Raw genomic sequence first — 19,838 nt, 5'->3', positions numbered from 1 at the left:
GTACAGAATTGGTGCTTTACAAATGAACAAACATTCTGGCACTAAATCTAAGTTTCAAGTAGGTTCCCCTTCTGGTGGTTTAAAGGAAAGCTGAGTAATTGGCTGGTTTGGAAGGTGTCAATGGTATTTAGTGAATGCACCTCCAAGGAAAACAATACTTCTATAAGTGACACTACAGTGTGATTAAAGTGCTAAGATTGGGTTGGCTTCTGTTAAGAATACTGCAAGATCTACCATGTTTCATTGCAGTGTTGTTTCTTCACCTTGTAAGCAAGTATCTGCGGGATCATTTTATAATCTTGAAAAATATTTTGGGCCTTCATTTTACATTGCATAACTGTTAGCTTTGCTTTAGGGGTTTGTTATACACACACACACACACAAAATTCTCTGACCAGATAAATTATAAAGATGTGCATACCTATAAGTTCAACCCTGGAAGAACCCTGTCTCTAAGGCAGTGGCTCCCAAACAGGGGTACATGTACTCTTAGGGGTACGCAGAGGTCTTCCGGGGGTACACCAAGTCATCTAAATATTTGCCTAGTTTTACAACAGGCTACATAAAAAGCACTAGCAAAGTCAGTACAAACTAAAATTTCATACAATGACTTGTTTATACTGCTCTATAGACTATACATTGAAATGTAAGTACAATATTTATATCCAGTTTTTTTATTTTATAATTATATGGTAAAATTAAAAAGTAAGGAAATGTTTCAGTAATAGCATACTGTGACACTTTTGTATTTTTATGTCTGATTTTGTAAGCAAGTAGCTTTTAAATGGGGTGAAGCTTCGGGGTACGTAAGACAAATCAAACTCCTGAAAGGGTTACAGTAGTCTGGAAAGGTTGAGTGCCACTAGGAACTACTTTCAGTAATAAACTCCGTTTGGGGCTTCAGTATCTTAGAGTATCCACGGATACTGTAGATGGACAGTTTGGTAGAATGCTGGAGCCTTTGGTGCTCCCATTCCTAATGACAAGACACATTAAAGTTTCAAGTCAAGAAACTTGTCTTTTGTTACTCTACACATGTTCTGATTTAGAGCTACTATCATCCACTACCCATTGGAGCGGAGCCATTTTATATTCATATTGCCCAAAGCAAAACTGTTAAGATGACAGAGTCTATGTTCTCAGATTTCCAAATCCCTACAGTCTCTTTCATAAAGAGAATAAAATTCTGAACAGAAACACACAGTGAGAAGGGAAGTGTATGGTAATATAGCTAAGCATTCAGATAGCATGATTTTCTTTTTAAATGTGAAAAAAAGAATTACAGTGTAGGTGGGGAACACCAGCTCAGTGACTTAACACCCTTAAAGTAATGCCTGGGCAGAACAGAGTTACTTATTACTCTATTACTTCAAACGCTGTCATGTCTCTAAGGAACAGGAGGGAACAGAGGGGAAATACTATTGTAAGAATCAGGGTTTCACTCGTCCTAAACTGAAAAAAACAGCATACATGACATGATCGATAAGCGAGATATTGGTTTCAGAGTAGCAGCTGTGTTAGTCTGTATCTGCAAAAAGAAGAGAATACTTGTGGCACCTTAGAGACTAAAAAATTTATTGGAGCATAACCTTTCGAAGTTTACAGTCCGCTTCATCAGATGCATGTTTCAGCAAGATATTGTTACAGAAACATGACACTGTCAAACTCTGAACTCCTAATTCACAATATCGGGTTTCAGAGTAACAGCCGTGTTAGTCTGTATTCGCAAAAAGAAAAGGAGTACTTGTGGCACCTTAGAGTTTCCACGGTATGCATCTGATGAAGTGAGCTGTAGCTCACGAAAGCTCATGCTCAAATAAATTGGTTAGTCTCTAAGGTGCTACAAGTACTCCTTTTCTTTTTGCTAATTCACAATAATGCACCTCTCAGGCTTTGGCGGTTTGGGACTGCGGTATGTCACCAGGCAATTGTAACAGTATCTCCATGGGCATTTCAGTCTAGAGTAATCATTGAGTGGGGAGAGGCTGGGGTGAATTTTAAAGAAGCTGTGAACTAAAAATGTAATAGGGTGGTGGTCAAAGTGTGCAATGCAGCTACCTTCCACTCTAGGCCAGATCTCTTCATTTCCCCTCTGTTAGCTGGACCAGGGAACCATTCTTTTCTAGGAAAGCAGCACAGCTAAATTACACACTACATGTCCCTCCCACTATCCCTATCCTTTCCACACTTCTGGGTTGTATCTCCTACTTCCTAGGTTTCTCTTACCTTCTCCTCCTTGTGATGACTGCTTGTGTTGCCCTCCTGCTCCTGTTTTGTTTCCTGGTTCCTGCTTCTCAAACTCGACTACAAGCTGTTGCTTCACTATTGTTACCTGCTGATCTTAGCAGTTTTATGTTTGTTCCTTGGCCAAGCTCAGTACATAGGTGGCCGTGCTCTGCCCCATTTTAGTATCCTTAGTAAGCCCCTGTGGGATTTAACCAGGGACAATTGGTTTGGACTAAAGAAGCAAAGCAAGCTTTTGAACCAAATGTCAAGCCCTCTGTTGGATTTAATCCCATGCTTATTTTGATCCATGGAAGACCGTGGTGATTCAGACTGATTCATGCAATCGGGATCTGAGCGCAATTCTGCCCACGAGGGATGGCTGGTTATAGTGGCATCCCATACTCTCATGCCAACCGAAGCAAAGTATTCCCAAATTAAGGTAGAGTTCTTGGCAATGGTTTTGCTACTGTATGCTTCAAGGGCTACTTAATGGGAAGACCTTTCACCTTAGAAACTGATCGTTTACCTATTCTGAGCCTCTAACATAAGATCATTGATCTGCTTAATATGAGGCTGCAGTGGTAGATTATTCAGTTGTCGCAATATGATTTTAATTTGGTATATAGCAGAGGAAAGACATAATTTACTCACTGATGTTTTTTCAAGAAATTCTGCTGGGTTGGCACCCCACTATGCAGAAAAGCAGAGTACACTGTCTGCTTTTTACTGGAAGATATGTCAGTTGACTTAGGGTGGACCTCTGATGCTACTCTCCAAGATGCTGAATGGTGCAAGGTGATACGTGCTGTATAAGTGGGTTGGATGGACCCAATCCTTTAGACAACTTTGTCTCCATTCTACAAAATTCGTTCTGAGCTCACAGTAAAGACTTGTGCTACTCAACATATCTTATGCAGAAGACCCCAGGTGATCATCCCAGCAGTATGAGACATGCAGTCCTGAATGAGGCTAATGAATGACATTTGGGAGTTACGGCAATGAAAGAACTTCTATATAGTTATGCTTCGCGGCCAGAGCTGCACTCACACATTGAGCATCAGGTGAAGTCACGCTCAGCCTGCACAATGCATAGAACTACTGTTCCACCAGGCCCTTTGAAACTGGTAGTTGTAGACAGACCATGGCAGAGAATTGCAGTGGAAATTACTTGCCCCTTGATTGAACTACATGGCTACGCACTGTTGACTGTTATAGACTATTACTCATGTTACCCTTTTGCATTCATAATTTCACAAAACAGCTCAAAAGAACTAATTTATTGTCACTGCTTTATTCACTGTGTATGGCCTACGAGAGAGCCTTGTTTCACATAATGTAGCTCCTTTTGTATCAAGAGAGTTTGAAGGCTTTCTGATGAGTATTGGTACAGTACATTACAAATCTGCTGTGTACCATCACCAAAGAAATGAGATAGTGGAGAGATTGCATGGGAAGGAGAGTGTACCTTGCATACTGGAGGAACGTCAAGATACACCCTTCCCTATTGCTTTACATGACATTTGGGGTACACCTCATGAAAATATTGGAGAAACCCCTTTTGACTACTTCTTCAGCTGACCTATAAGGGCAAAGTTGTCTTTGCAGATGAAAAAGGTTCATCCCATCCTTTTGCTGACCTGGAAGCCAACTAATGTGGCTAGGAAATATGGGGGTTTCAACAATATATCCATCCAAGATTCCATGCATTCTATCCTGGATAAGCAGGGTATGTTAGGAAAGGGTGTGGAAGCATTTTTGATACTTGTGGCATGATCTTTTGGGCGGCAGGGTATGGAGCGTGGCATGTGTGTTCACCACAGAGAATGCTTTGTTAACCAGTGGTTTGTTAACTGCCTACTAAGAGGGAAAAAAATAATAAAGAGGACACTGTGTCTGCATATGATGATGTCATATGGCCAACTGGGGAAGTTGCATCCACCTCCTGAGCTGAATAAGAGATATAACCTATGGCCCTGGGATCACCTAGTGCTTCCGGCTAGGTCGGGGTGGGCAAACGTTTTGGCCCGAGGACCACATCAGGGAATAGAAATTGTATGGCAGGCCATGAATGCTCACAAAATTGGGGTTGGGGTGCAGGAGAGGGTGAGGGATCTGGCTGGGGGTGTGGGCTCTGGGATTGCACTGAGGATGAGGGGTTTGGGATGTAGGAGGGTGCTCCAGGCTGGGACCAAGGGATTTGGAGGGCGGGGCGCGGGGGGGAATCAGGGCTGGGGAAGGAGGTTGGGGGGCGATGAGGACTCTGGCTGGGGGTGCAGGCTCTGGGATGGGGTTGGGGATGAGGGGTTTGGGGTGCAGGAGGGTGCTCCGGGCTGAGATCGAGAGGTTCGGAGGGCGATAGGGGGATCAGAACTGGGGCAGGGGGTTGGGACACAGCGGGGAGGGTGGCTCAGGGGTGCAGGCTCTGGGTGGTGCTTACCTCAAGTGGCTCCTGGAAGCAACAGCATATCCCCCCTTCAGCTCCTACGCGGAGGCGCAGCCAGGAGGTTCTCTGCGCGCTGCCCCGTCTGCAGGTGTGGCTCCAATTGGCCATGGTTCCCAGCCAATGGAAGCTGTGGGGGTGGTGCCTGGGGTGGGGGCAGCATGCAGAGTGGAGCCCCCGGCTACACCTATGCATAGGAGCTGGAGGGGGGACGTGCCACTGCTCTGAGAGCCGCGTGGAGTGGCCCCTGACCCTGCTCCCCAGCTGGAGTGCCGGAGCGGGGCAAGCCCCAGAGCCCACTCCCCAGCGGGAGCTCAAGGGCTCGATTAAAATGGCTGGCAGGCCGGATCCAGCCTGTGGGCCACAGTTTGCCCAAAGGCTAGGTACTGCTGAACTTTTGGGGAGAAGAGAAGGAAATTGTGATGACTGTTGTGTATTGCCTTCCTGCTCCTTTTCCTGTTCTGTTTCCTGGATCCTGCTCCTTGAACTCTGTGTTCCTGTTCCTTTTGGGTTACAGGGGAAAACTGCTGTGAATACCTGCATAGCACAGGGTGTTTGCAGCTACTCAGTTCCTGTTGCTACGTATCTGCTGTTTGGACTGTTATGTTTTGTTCAGACTGCTGCTGTCCTAACTACTTCCTGGTTAATACACGTTTTGATTGACAAGCTACCTGTATGTCTTGCTTCATTTTCTTGTGGGGACTGCTGTTCTGGGGTGAATCAGAATGTAACACACCTCTATCAGTGTTCCTCTCCATCTCTCCCTCCATCTGCTCAGCTGCATTCTTTGTCCTTCCTATCTGCCACCACTAACTCCCCTATGCTCTGTGAGTGTGTCATAAATATAAAGGGAAGGGTAAACCCCTTTGAAATCCCTCCTGGTCAGGGGAAAGCTCCTCTCACCTGTAAAGGGTTAAGAAGCTAAAGGTAACCTCGCTGGCACCTGACCAAAATGACCAATGAGGAGACAAGATACTTTCAAAAGCTGGGAGGAGGGAGAGAAACAAAGGGTCTGTGTCTGTCTGTAGGCTGCTCTTGCCAGGGACAGAACAGGAATGGAGTCTTAGAACTTTTAGTAAGTAATCTAGCTAGGTATGTGTTAGATTATGATTTCTTTAAATGGCTGAGAAAAGAATTGTGCTGAATAGAATAACTATTTCTGTCTGTGTATCTTTTTTGTAACTTAAGGTTTTGCCTAGAGGGGTTCTCTATGTTTTTGAATCTAATTACCCTGTAAGATATCTACCATCCTGATTTTACAGGGGGGATTTCTTTATTTCTATTTACTTCTATTTTTTATTAAAAGTCTTCTTGTAAAACACTGAATGCTTTTTCATTGTTCTCAGATCCAAGGTTTGGGTCTGTGGTCACCTATGCAATTTGGTGAGGCTTTTTATCCAACATTTCCCAGGAAAGGGGGGGTGCAAGTGTTGGGAGGATTGTTCATTGTTCTTAAGATCCAAGGGTCTGGGTCTGTAGTCACCTAAGCAAATTGGTGAGGCTTTTTACCAAACCTTGTCCAGGAAGTGGGGTGCAGGGTTTTGGGAAGTATTTTGGGGGGAAAGATGCGTCCAAACAGCTCTTCCCCAGTAACCAGTATTAGTTTGGTGGTGGTAGCGGCCAGTCCAAGGATAACGGGTGTAATATTTTGTACCTTGGGGAAGTTTTGACCTAAGCTGGTAAAGATAAGCTTAGGAGGTTTTTCATGCAGGTCCCCACATCTGTACCCTAGAGTTCAGAGTGAGGGAGGAACCTTGACAGAGTGTTACTAACAGCAGACTGAATATTCAGAAATCTCCTCTTCAATTCATCTTGAGAGATCAGGATTCCACTAATTTCCACACTGCTCCTACCTCCCTCATACCAAAACAGAACAGAGTAAAGCATATGCAATATACAATATGCAGAGTAAAGCATATGCAATAGAGAAACTAGAGAAAGGAAGGCAGAGGATTGTGTGTGAATGGGAACCTTATCTTCGGTTTCTATGATGATTGGACATTCTCCCTTCTCCAGTGATATCTCCTTTAATTCACTATGTAGGCGACTGTAACCAAACGTTGTAAGTTAAAATGACAGTGCCTCCACTTCACGTTATTTTGCATATTCAGTTCAGCAATGATCAAGGCGGAACTAGCTGGAATACATTCTTCAGATTATTCATTCCCTGTATTTGCTGAATGAAATATATACAAATTATTATTATGATTATTTTGCTATTTAGTCTGCTTATAGAGTTGGATGAATAATGCTGAATGTTTCTGAACGTGGAAATATTTTGCAAAGTTTGTCCAATTCAAATTGTGGGGAGGGATAGCTCAGTGGTTTGAGCATTTGGCCTGCTAAACCCAGGGTTGTGAGTTCAATCCTTGAGGGGGCCATTTGGGGCAAAAATTGGGGATTGGTCCTGCTTTGAGCAGGGGGTTGGACTAGATGACCTCCTGAGGTCTCTTCCAACCCTGATTTTCTATGATTCTATGAAATGTTAACTGACCCCCCCCCCACACACACACACGGAGCACTTCTCAAATGTGTGATTTCCCTGAAACATCATTAATAAAATTGGAACTGTTACTTATTTGGTGTAATTCATTATTTTAGTGATTATACCCTAGCAAGACTGTTCCCACAAGTAGTTATTTGCAGGTCCTGGGCCATAGACAATCCTGTCCCTAAAGAATTTACTCTTTAACACAAATGTATCAACGTTGAGGCTGGGGACTGGTGCAGCTTTGTTAATTACCTATTTTTTAGTTTTTTAATTTTTTCAATTGGCAGTAGATGTAGCGTGAAGAATGACCGGAATGGGGGCGTTAGTGAGAATAAGAGACGGCAGAAAGAGGAAAAGAGGGTGAATCAGCTATCTAGCCACAATTAGTAGATTATTTTTGTTTCCCCGATGCCTCTTTATGACATATATTTAAGCACCTTCTTGCAGACACAAAGAAGCAGAATTGGTCTACTACCAAACAGCTGGTGCAATTTGTTTACTGCTATTACATAGTGACTTACCATGAACATTCACTTCAGTTATTACTGCAGAACAAAATAATTACATGAGCAAATGCTAATCTGTGTGCATAGGTTGTCATATGCATACATAGTTTGTATTATGCAAGCACATATGCATGTTTTGCACACACACAAAACAGATAAATTTCCAAGTTTGGAAGACACTGGTAAACTTGTTGCTGAAAAAGCAAGCCTATGTGTCAAGGTTCCTTCCCCACTCTGAACGTTAGGGTACAGATGTGGGGACCTGCATGAAAAACCCCCTAAGCTTATTTTTAACAGGTTAGGTTAAAACTTCCCCAAGGTACAAACTATTTTACCTTTTGCCCTTGGACTTAGATGCTTGGTGGTGGCAGCAATAAACAAATATGTAACAGGGAAAGAGCCCACTTGGAAAAGTTTTTCCCCCCAAAATCCTCCCAAACTCTACACCCCCTTTCCTGGGGAAGGCTTGATAAAAATCCTCACCAATTTGCATAGGTGAACACAGACCCAAACCCTTCGATCTTAAGAACAATGAAAAAGCAATCAGGTTCTTAAAAGAAGAATTTTAATTGAAGAAAAAGTAAAAGAATCACCTCTGTAAAATCAGGATGGTAAATACCTTATAGGGTAATTGGATTCAAAACATAGAGAATCCCTAGAAATATAGAGATCTAGGCAAACCCTTAAGTTACAAAAAGACACAAAAACAGGAATATACATTCCATTCAGCACAGCTTATTTTATCAGCCATTTAAACAAAACAGAATCTAACGCATATGTAGCTAGATTACTTACTAAGTTCTAAGACTCCATTCCTTTTCTGAACCTGGCAAAAGCATCACACAGACAGAGAGAGCCTTTGTTTCTCCCCCCTCCAGCTTTGAAAGTATTTGGTCTGCTCATTGGTCATTTTGGTCAGGTGCCAGCGAGGTTATCCTAACTTCTTAACCCTTTACAAGTGAAAGGGTTTTTCCTCTGGCCAGGAGGGATTTTAAAGGTGTTTACCCTTCCCTTTATATTTATGACATGATGTGTTTCAATTTTTATCCCAGGTTAGATCGTGTGAACTAGGGCGAAAAGGAGTTCATTGTCTGTCCTGAATAGAGGTGGTGAAGTCAGCTCTGCCCTGCAACACCTGCCAACAGTATCAAGCCTAGAAAAAGGGCCAGGCAGATGGAGAGAATAAAAATGTAGAAGAGAACAAGAGGTGTGGGAGAGATTGAGCAACTCCGAGCTAGAAAAGAAGTACAGGATTGGATTTTAGATTGCCTTATTGTTTGTTTGTTAAAGCAAAACCACAGGAGAGGTGTGAACTGTTTCAGAGTAAGTGGGAAAGTCCCCTCCACACAGAACATCAATGTGCTAGTTTTGCTTTCTTTCCACAAGTACAGGATGTCGGTTTGAAGCCACTGAGCATAGAGAAGAGAGTTGCTGAAGTCACAGCATACCACATATCATATCAGCTACCTATAAAAAGCATATATAAGCTATACACACTTTATAGGGATTCTCCTTATCTCTTGCTTATCATAACAGGAATATTTAAGATGTCAGAGACAATCCAGCTTTTAAAATACTTTCGACCCAGCTGCACAGGATCATAACAGCCCTCACCTGAACAGTGGAAATTTAAAGTCTAGAAAGGGGGATAACAGTAGCCTTTTAAAAATACATAGGTTAAACTTTGCAGTCAAACTTTAGACATGGACTAAGTTATGTGAGTGAAAAATAATATTCAACTGTCACACACAGAAGGAAGGAATTTTACCAGAGAGAGAACAAATAATCTGTTTGGTTTATTTATTTCTCTCTCAATAAAGACATTATCCAAAAAATGAGGGTGAATAATATTGGTTATTATGAAGCATCCAGCATCCGCAGATAGACTTATTTATTCTTACAAGTCAGTGTCTTTTATGGATGGCAAAAAACAAGGCCTTCCCATAAAGATATGATTGGGTAGGAATGCAGTATCTTTCTCACAAATAATATTCAGATTTTCAATGGAAATCTCATTGCTTGAACTTTCAGGACACTTTGGCCATTATATTATGGATACAACCGGGGAAATTAGGGGTAAAACCAGTAAAGATTTTTTCGCTTTCCTATAAACATATTTGTATAGGCTGCTTGACTGTCTTCCCCAACTCAGCTCCCAAAGTCTGTTCATCTGTTCAGGTTCTACTTCCAGTGGACAGTTTATTCTTCAAACACAATGAAACAGCTCAACGTAAGTTTCTCATATAAACCCAGTCTTTTCTCCTGGTCTTCTGAAGAGGCCCAGAAGGTTTTCCCCTCTCTCCCTGCTCCAGGGCTAGTCACAGGATCCTTACGGCTTCCTGCAGCTCGTCTCTTCAGTTTCAGTCCTTCATAGGAATCATCTGACCACTTATCAGCTGGATTATGAAAATCCCCTCCCAGGCTCAAACACATGTTCTCAAAAAGACTTTGTCTCCATACAGGGTTGGCTTGCCTCAAGCTCCCTGGCCCTCCAAAGCCTGACCTGTTAAAGTCATTGCCTTCTGGATCATTTCAGTCAAGCTTTACTTTCACAGCAAACAACAATTCACCTGATGATGAAGGAATTCCATGCAAATAATAATTCAGTTTAAACTGGCAATCAAAGCAAGCATCTAAAAATACCAAAATCCTGGAGAAACAAATACCAAATGCCACAACCAAAGATTACATCTCCAAATGCATAAGAAAAAGGAAACGCAGGAATATGAAATGCAAATTTACACTCCACTGAAATTTTCATAGTCAAATATATTTGACCAGAGACTGCCACACATGTATTACCACAAACAGGAACACAACCCTGGTCACCAAGATTTCTAGACAAGTGTTTAAAATAATGATCTAAACGAACAGCCCCACCAGCTCAAATGATCCGCCTGGTAGCCTCAGAGGTAGGAAGACTTCGTTTGGGCCAGCAGAGAAAAGAAAACCATTGGCCCCTTTGAGGATTGCTCCTCTCCTGGTGGGCTTTTAGCCTCCTTATGGTCATAGGCTTGAGGTAGGGAGATGGGGAAGTTACTCAACTTGCAGTAACTGAAGTTCTTCGAGATGTGTGTCCCCGTGGGTGCTCCACTCTAGGTGACAGTGTGTCCCAGCGCCGTTGATCGGAGATCTTTGGTAGCAGTGCCTGGTCGGGACGCAGGCACTCAGCTGGTATCTCCCGTCTCATTGGAATCTTCCTGAGTGCGTGCGTGCCGCAGCCCCCTCAGTTCTTTCTCTTTCGTGGAGAAATCATAATAGTACGCCAAAGTAGAGGGGAGGAGGGCGGGGAGTGGAGCACCCACAGGGGGACACATCTCGAAGAACTTCAGTTACTGCAAGATAAGTAACTTCCCCTTCTTCTTCGAATGCTGTCCCTGTGGGTGCTCCACTCTAGGTGAATGTGTAGTAGTTCCCACTATGGTCGGAGGGACTTTGGAGATGCAGCAGTGAGTACTGTAAAGAGTACTGTATGGCCTACTATGGTGTCTGCTGTTGTATCTTGCGTGATAGCATAGTGCTTGGCAAATGTGTGTTCAGATAACCATGTAGCTGCTTTACATATGTCAAAAATGGGTACGTTATGTAGGAAGGCAACGGATGTCGACATGGCTCGAGTGGAATGAGTTCTAATGCCTTTGGGCGGTTGAATATTTTGAATACGGTAAGAGGATCTGATGCAGTCAGAGATCTGTTTGGACAGACGTTGCTTAGAGATAGCCGTACCTTTCGATCTTTCAGTAATGGAGACAAAGAGTCGTGGGGACTTATGGAATGGGTTAGTCCTGTCTAAATGAAAGGCAGTTGCTCGCCTGAAGTCGAGAGTATGCAGGGTTGCCTCTTGCGGAGTCTCGTGAGGTTTAGGATAGAAAGTAGGTAAGTATATTGATTAGTTAAGGTGGAAGGTGGATACCACCTTAGAGAGAAATTTAGGATGTGGTCTCAGAGTGACTTTGTCTTTGGAGAAAGTTGTGTAGGGAGGCTAGGCCATCAGGGCGCTTATTTACCTACTGTCCTTGCTGATGTTATTGCAGCTAAGAAAGCTACCTTCATAGACATATGAAGAAGAGACAAGGTAGCCAAGGGCTCGAATGGAGGTTTCATGAGACCGTGAAGAACGAGGTTAAGATTCCATGTAGCTGCTGCTGGGTAAATTTATGGGTAGAGATTTTGTAGGCCCGTGAGAAATCGTTTTATGGTGGGAGAGTCCGTTGATGACGGGAGGACATGCGGAGTAGGTAAGGATACCACGACTGTCTGGGCCAAGCCGGGGCAATAAGTATGACCCGCGCATTATCGTCTATGATTTTCCAAAGAACGCTGTGTAGCAGAGGGATTGTTGGGAAGATGTACAGGAGAGAGTTGTTCCATGGGATGAGGAATGCGTCTCCTAGGGATGCAGTCCCAAGTCCCGCTCTGGAGCAAAACAGGCGACATTTTCGATTCTGGGTTGTGGCAAAGAGGTCTATTGACGGGGTGCCCCAGAGGGGGAAGAGCTGTTGAAGTATTGCGGAGTGCAGTTCCCATTCGTGTTCTGTCAAAAAGTGCCTGCTGAGTTCGTCGGCAGTAGTACTGTGGCAGCCGGGTAGGTATGAGACAGTGATTTGTATTTGATGTTGTATGCACCAATTCCATAGTCAGATGGCTTCGATGCATAGGGAATGTGATCGGGCTCTCCCCTGTCTATTGATGTAAAACATACATGCTATGTTGTCTGTTAAGACCTGGATAGATCTGTTCTTTATGAGGGGAAGAAAGTGAAGGCATGCTCGTCACACTGCTCTGAGCTCTAAGAGGTTTATGTGTAGGCGCGTGTCTGATGCGGACCACTGGCCTTGTGCCCTGTGTCCCCCTAGACGCGCTCCCCAGCCCATTAGGGAAGCGTCCATGGTTAGCATGAGCGTTGGGGATCATTGCTGGAAGGGAACGCCCATGCAGAGGTTTTCTGGTCTTGTCCACCAGTGTAGGGAAGCTAGAACATTGGGAGGAGGAGGAGTTAGCAGCATCCCTAAGGTGTGTCTGTTGGGTTTGAAGTTGGAGTTGAGCCAGCCCTGAAGACAGCTCATGCGTAACCTGGTGTGCAGTGGGGTGCCTGGTCTACACTGTGCTACACACAGTGGTTGCAGTGGGGGAGGTTTAGGTTGGATATTAGGAAAAGCTTTTTCACTAGGAGGGTGGTGAAACACTGGAATGCGTTACCTAGGGAGGTGGTGGAATCCCCTTCCTTAGAAGTTTTTAAGGTCAGGCTTGACAAAGCCCTGGCTGGGATGATTTAGTTGGGGATTGGTCCTGCTCTGGGCAGGGGGTTGGACTAGATGGCCTCCAAAGGTCCCTTCCAACTCTGTTATTCTATGATGATTCTATGATAGCCCTGGTGTCTTATCTTTCCTTCTGGGGTGGCCAGGACAATTAGGCCTGGTCTACACTTAAAAATTAGATTGGGGATGCAGCTATGTCGCTCAGGGCTGTGAAAAATTTAAATTTGCATGCATAATTGCATATGAAGGAAGTTGGACCACAATTCACATACTCTCTTTCATATATGTCTATGAGTGGCATTCCAACCACTGAAACACAAGGCATTCCTTTAGGCTTCCTTTTAGTTTTATGAGGAAGAAAGGGGATACTTTTTTATGTATAGAATGTTGGGAGGAAATTTATGGGGAAATTTATTTACTTGATTTGTAATACATTGATACACTTTGTCAATTTTTAAAATTTAATTATGCTTTAGTTATATATTTGGTAACATACCAATAGGTCTTAGGGGAAAGTGTTATGTAAACACACTTTGTTGTTGGAGCTAGTTGAAATTTTTGGTTGAATTTTTTTTCTTCAGTGAAAAGTGCATTTATGACTGAAATGAAAATTGTCAAGAAAAAACATCATTTTGGTCAAAATTTGTGATTTTTCTGTCAAAAGGCTCACTTATTTCACAAGATTTCCTTCATTGGAAAAAAGGGGGGATAAAAAGGAGAAAAATAGGGGGGAACACACACACCCTTCCTACTCCTATCCCCTTTTTTCCAGTGCAAATAAAGGGAAGGGCAAGTTAAAAAGTGACATTTCCCATCAATATGTAGATATTTTTCTGAAAAAAATTGAAAAAAAAGTGAGAAAAACTTCATTTCAAAGTTCTTCATCATAATAAATTTCACAAAAAATATTTTTCTCCAATTTTTTTCACAAATCGCTTAAATGTTTCAATAATCTTTTGTCGTTATTAATATTATTATAAAAAGGGACAGGACTAAAACCCTGAAGCCCAGCATTCAAAAATGACTTTTCTTCTAGAGGTCTTTCTAGAGGAAGCAGTTTTCCTCTGGTTGCAGTCAGCATCAGAAAAAAATAATTTTTCTTTTTGTGAAAAAAGGTCCTTTTTCATTTAAAAATGTGATACTTAGACATTTTGACCCCCTGTAACTGGCACAATTATATTACACATTACCTATTTATAATATGCTTTATTAAGAAAATTGCTAAGGCGATTCTACTTGTGGATTCCATGTTCCCCATTAAAGAGCCAGGACTTACATGCAATTACTACAGAGATATATTAGTTACTGTACCTCAGTATTTTACTATGCTTTTGGACAGGATAAAACTTACCTCAGAAATGTATCTAGTGACATGTAGTAATTGTTGGCAAATTTTGAATTCAAAATGATGATTGCTTTAGGTACCAGAAAAGATATGCCACATGCCTCAACTATTCATGGTCCTTAAGTACATATTTCCAGCCTTCTGCTGGTTTGGAGGACAGCTATTTTGCTCTTTCGGTGTTATTTCTGTGCATAAATTCCCTTGTTACTAGAGTTCACTGTTCCCTCTAAGCTGTGTGCGCGCACACAGATCCCAAACCCCCCGCACACAGCGAAACACCGCGTGCACAAATATTTGCACAGAAGCACAAAAATTTGCACAGAAGAAATTGTTTGCGCACACAGCCTGTGAAAAATTAGAGGGAACATTGCTAGAGTTGTTTTGGTAAAATGATTGGATCCCATGAGAAGTCTGTAATAAGCAGAGATCCTTTAGGGTAAGTTTCTTGTTTTGCCTGAACAAATTCACAGATCCCTAACATGAAAAAAAAAAAAGCCCAACAACCCAACAAACAAGATGACAAGGAAATGCACTAGAAATGAGGTTTATTACACATTATTCAGATTAGAGATTCTAATATTTTGGACCCCTGAATAGTAATATCTGATTAGAAAACTAATATAATCCCATTCCCCCATAAACTCTTTTTTGTTGGTCTTGTAAATAATGGTGAAAAGAACTACCTCCCATCCTCAACCTTATGAATTCAGTGTTTGACTCATCCAGCCAAATTAACCTGAAAATTACTCAGACTCAGCTGTGTGCAGGTGGCCACACACTGCTGAACAGAAGTGCAGTGGGATGGTAGTGCTGGAAATGGAGCTGGAATCAGGAATGGCTGCCCTTAACATGCTAAGTTCTTCACCTGTGTCACCTAGTCATTTATTTATTTTTATGGAAAAGCAACAACTTAAAAGATGGCCCAGCTGAACTTTCTCCCCCCCCTTCCCTCAGTCTGTCAAAGCTGCTGGAGCTTTACATTCTACTTGCTGTACTAAGGCTCAGATCAAAAGGTGCCTTTTTAAAGCCAAAATGTTTACAACGAAGTGGTTCTGTTCTCCCATGTAACCCTCTGGTGTCTGTGCAGCCTTTGTTCAGCAGCAGACCACAATTACGTGCTTTCTAGCATTATAAAAGTGGTACAATACCCAGTTTATAGGGAAGCTGCATTTACCATAGTTCTATTAGGAGTCACCCAAATAATTAAATACAATAGATGAAAAATAATATTTTCAAGGTGAATTTAGCAAGCTGTCCCAGATGATGATGATAATATTAAGGGGATATTTTATTAATATGCACCAACTCATAGCTGGCAATGTAGACACTTTACATAAAACACAGACTAAATCAATTTACAAGAAATTGAACAAAAATATAAAGCCAAGCCAATTCTTTCTAACTTCAGAAATCATCTTAACCTCTCTAACTCTGAGCAAAGACAAAGATGACATATTCCTGTGTCACCATCATGGTGCTATTGTTATGGGTCAGTTGCAAGCCAGCAATAAAATTTTGCTCTGGATTCCAGGCTGGACCTTGGCACTGGGGCACTTTTAGATGAAGAAACAACTTTGTTTAATTAAAAACAGAAACGAGAATCAAAAGGTTGGTTAAGCTATTTCTGAAAATAAAATGTTTATACTAAGAGAAGGAGTGTCTCATTCCTGCTTATTCTTTCTGTCTCATTCCCCCCTCTTCTGTTCTGACCATTCCCCCATGCTCTTACCCACATGGTCTCTTTCCCTTTTGCCCTGTATCCCATTCCTTCTTCTTAGCCCACACCCAGCTTTCTGTTGTCTTCTTCTTTTCTCATCACCATTACCATCCCTAGATTCCTTCTTTCTTCTCTCCACTTACCTGGGAACCCCACGTACCTTCCCTCCTCCTAGCCCCTGAGATTCACACCTCCCTCTCCAGTATTCACCTCCTTGCTCCTCCTTCTGAAAGAGTTCCCCACCTTCATGCTCCCGCCTCTCCACAAATAACCAGGGGAGCTGCTGTTATTGAATGGTGGGGAGAGTGGATGGAGCCCTCTTCTCTCCCTCTGTGTAGTCTCTTCTCCTAGCAGAGGGAAGATGCTGGTGTTGAAGGGCTTATTCTTCCTTTGTGCCAGCTGCCAGGTGAGCTGTCTCCTCCATTGCACTGCTCTATCGCTTCCACTCCCCACAATATCAGGCCAGCATAGGAACAGGGTCAAGAGGCAGCAGCCACTTGGCCATAAAGGGGAGCTCACAGAAGTCCAACTTCTGTCCCCTCAACCTCATATTGAGCACGAATTGGGGCAAGAGAAAAAGCTTAAAAAGTCCCACAGTGACCTGGCTTTGGGGACAGGCAATGGCCAGCTTAAAACAACTGGCGATTGCTTACAGCCTTACAATTAAAATAACTTGACATGTACTTTTGTTTTATTACACGACAGCTCAGATTCACTGATACTTAAAGGGTTTCAAAACTGGTGACCATGTGGACATACAAGGCCCAATGTTGATTCCGCTCAGATACCAGCTTACCATGACACATTCACTCTGCCCATTTCTCTAACATTAAGGAGTCTTTCTGTTTACTGCAATTAAAAAACAATTAGCATTTGCACCGAATATCCTAAAACTAAACTAAGTTAGCTTCCTTTACGGAATCATAGTGGATTTCCAGCTGCTGTAGGGTGACTCGCCAAGAAACTCTAATAACTTCTGCATAATGTAACTGTAAAAGCTATATTTTCATTTTGTTTTTTGAGTGTTACATTGTTGGGCAATACAAATGTGACAGTTACAAACTACACTGTATCTTCTGTGGTTAGACTAAGTGAGCCGCTCTGAAATATAGCTGGGGTAAATTAATCCCAGCAGTGAACATGAATTTGTTTTCCAAGTTAAAAGGAATACTTATAGCTAAGAATGAATTAAAGTAAAAACAACAACAGAAATTCCCTTGAGACAGAAGAAATAACAATTTTCTGAAACATGACATTTTAAAAAGGGAAATGACACTGTTTTTTAAACTCTTAAAAAAATCTAAGTTTGCTTCTTTTCTCTTTGATCTAATTTAGTCTGTAGCAAAAGTCAATGAACATTTGAACAAATATTGCTAAATACTGTACTTGATAGATAAAAAGAAAACATGAGAGTTTGGCCTTAGCGCACACAACACATCACACAATGATCTCACCAATGTTACCAGCTGGGGACCAGCAAACCACATTTACCAAATAAGGTAAGTTGCTTCGTTCCTGAAATTTTTTCCCAGTTAGCTCACTCCACTTTTCCTATGATTTATACAATAATTACAGAGGTCATTTTTTCAACTCAGATGGAGTAAATCATCAGGCTACCTAATGCAAGGCTAGATTTCTGTAGTCTCTGGAGAGATCTCCGTTTTCTTTAAACTGAGTGTGCACAGAAAAGGAAGAACTGAAATATGTGCAATAAAAACAGAAGAGCAAGTAATATAAATAATCAAGAAGGGCAGTAAGGGATGTAGATTGTGTACCGTTGGTTTGGTTACAAACACTAATATTTTATTTCCAAGATTTGTGGGGACAGTTTTTGATTGGGTACCTGCATATTTTTTCAGCACTTACAAAGGATTATTCTTTATTATTGGAGATTCTTGTGATATACAAAAACCACTGGAACTTTACTCACTGGATTGATGGTGACACTGAATATAAAATACAGATGTACAGCATTATACTGTATATTGGGTATTGTTTATCCTCAATAATCTTTCTGATTTGTGGAATTGCATTATCACAATTCTATCGGAAAGCCTCTTCCTAACCCTTATTTTTAACTCTGTGGATCTATATCTGCTTTAAGATATACATGCAGCTCCCACTGCAGTAAATCCAGTAATTAAAAAGAAAGAAAAAGAAGAAACTGAAATACTCAAAACTCTTCCTCACATCCTTTCCTTCTCCACTGAATTCTGACAAAAGCTGACAGCTCATACTGACATGTACACACACTAATAATGCTCACATCTGATGTAAGGAGCTACTTCAACAAGGTTCATACTTTAAACTTAACAGGAGTAAAACAATTAAAATTAAAAGGGTCTGATAAAGAAAAAAAATGATACAATATTTAGAACATGTTTTTAAAAGAATATAGGAGCACAAACCAGGTAATTGTGGTCACAAAGACTGAAAAAAACTCATACAGATACAGGCAGACATCATCTTCCTTTCCAAATGCAAACAGATGGACATTGTACCAAAAGGACTGAAGGTAAAAAATCCATTACAATCTACATACCATACAGACTATGCTGACAGCTTGTGCCACACGCTCTCAAAGAAACTGAGGAACCACTTGATCAACATCCTCTACAGCAAACAGGGAAAGATCAAGAATGAGCTCTCAAAACTGGATACTCTCATAAAAAACCAACCTTCCACACAAACTTCCTCGTGGCTGGACTCTACAAAAACTAGACAAGCCATTTACAACACACACTTTGCTTCTCTACAAAACAAAAAGGACACTGAACTATCTAAACTACTACATGCCACAAGAGGCCACAGCAATGATTCCCTTAATCCACCCAGCAATATTGTCAATCTATCCAACTATACTCTTAGCCCAGCAGAAGAATCTGCCCTATCTCGGGGCCTCTCCTTCTGCCCCTCCACCCCCACGAACATGATACAGTTCTGTGATGACCTAGAATCCTATTTTCAACGTTTCCGACTCAAGGAATATTTCCAGCACACCTCTGAACAACATACTAATCCACAGAGACCTCCCTACCAACACTACAAAAAGAAGGATTCTAGGTGGACTCCTCCTGAGGGTCAAAACAGCAGACTGGACTTCTACACAGAGTGCTTCCGCCGATGAGCTCGGGCTGAAATTGTGGAAAAGCAGCATCACTTGCCCCATAACCTCAGCCGTGCAGAGCACAATGCCATCCACAGCCTCAGAAACAACTCTGACATCACAATCAAAAAGGCTGACAAACGAGGTGCTGTCGTCATCATGAATAGATCGGAATATGAACAAGAGGCTGCTAAGGCAGCTCTCCAACACCACTTTCTACAAGTCATTACCCTCTGATGCCACTGAGGGTTACCAAAAGAAACTACAGAATTTGCTCAAGAAACTCCCTGAAAAAGCACAAGAACAAATCTGCACAGACACACCTTTGGAACGCCGGCCTGGGGCATTCTATCTGCTACCCAAGATCCATAAACCTGGAAATCCTGGACACCCCATCATCTCAGGCATTGGCACCCTGACAGCAGGATTGTCTTGCTATGTAGACTCCCTCCTCAGGCCCTACACCACCAGCACTCCCAGCTATCTTCGAGACACCACTGACTTCCTGAGGAAACTACAATCCATCGGTGATCTTCCTAAAAAAACACCATCCTGGCCACTATGGATGTAGAAGCCCTCTACACCAACATTCCACACAAAGATGGACTACAAGCCGTCAGGAACACTATCCCTGATAATGTCACGGAAAACCTGGTGGCTGAACTTTGTGACTTTGTCCTCGCCCATAACTATTTCACATTTGAGGACAATGTATACCTTCAAACCAGCGGCACTGCTATGGGTACCCG

At 42.2% G+C, this 19,838-nt stretch overlaps 1 protein-coding gene and 1 long non-coding RNA gene across 5 annotated transcripts in view; one reads left to right on the top strand and one right to left on the bottom strand.

The window, feature by feature from the left end:
- Positions 1–19,838, bottom strand: part of ARHGAP42 (Rho GTPase activating protein 42) — a 313,472-nt gene that overhangs the window by 106,412 nt on the left and 187,222 nt on the right. The window lies entirely within an intron of this gene.
- LOC311515100 overlaps positions 17,398–19,838 on the top strand; it is a 74,969-nt gene continuing 72,528 nt past the window's right edge. For both annotated transcript variants that reach the window (XR_014710049.1, XR_014710050.1), the window contains exon 1: positions 17,398–17,482. This is a non-coding gene — a long non-coding RNA (uncharacterized lncRNA). The remainder of the gene's footprint in view (positions 17,483–19,838) is intronic.

The sequence above is a fragment of the Lepidochelys olivacea genome, assembly GCF_965140295.1.
Source record: "Lepidochelys olivacea isolate rLepOli2 genome assembly, chromosome: 1".
In the NCBI taxonomy this organism is placed as follows: domain Eukaryota; kingdom Metazoa; phylum Chordata; order Testudines; family Cheloniidae; genus Lepidochelys; species Lepidochelys olivacea.
This window is presented reverse-complemented; position numbering and strand designations above follow the sequence as displayed.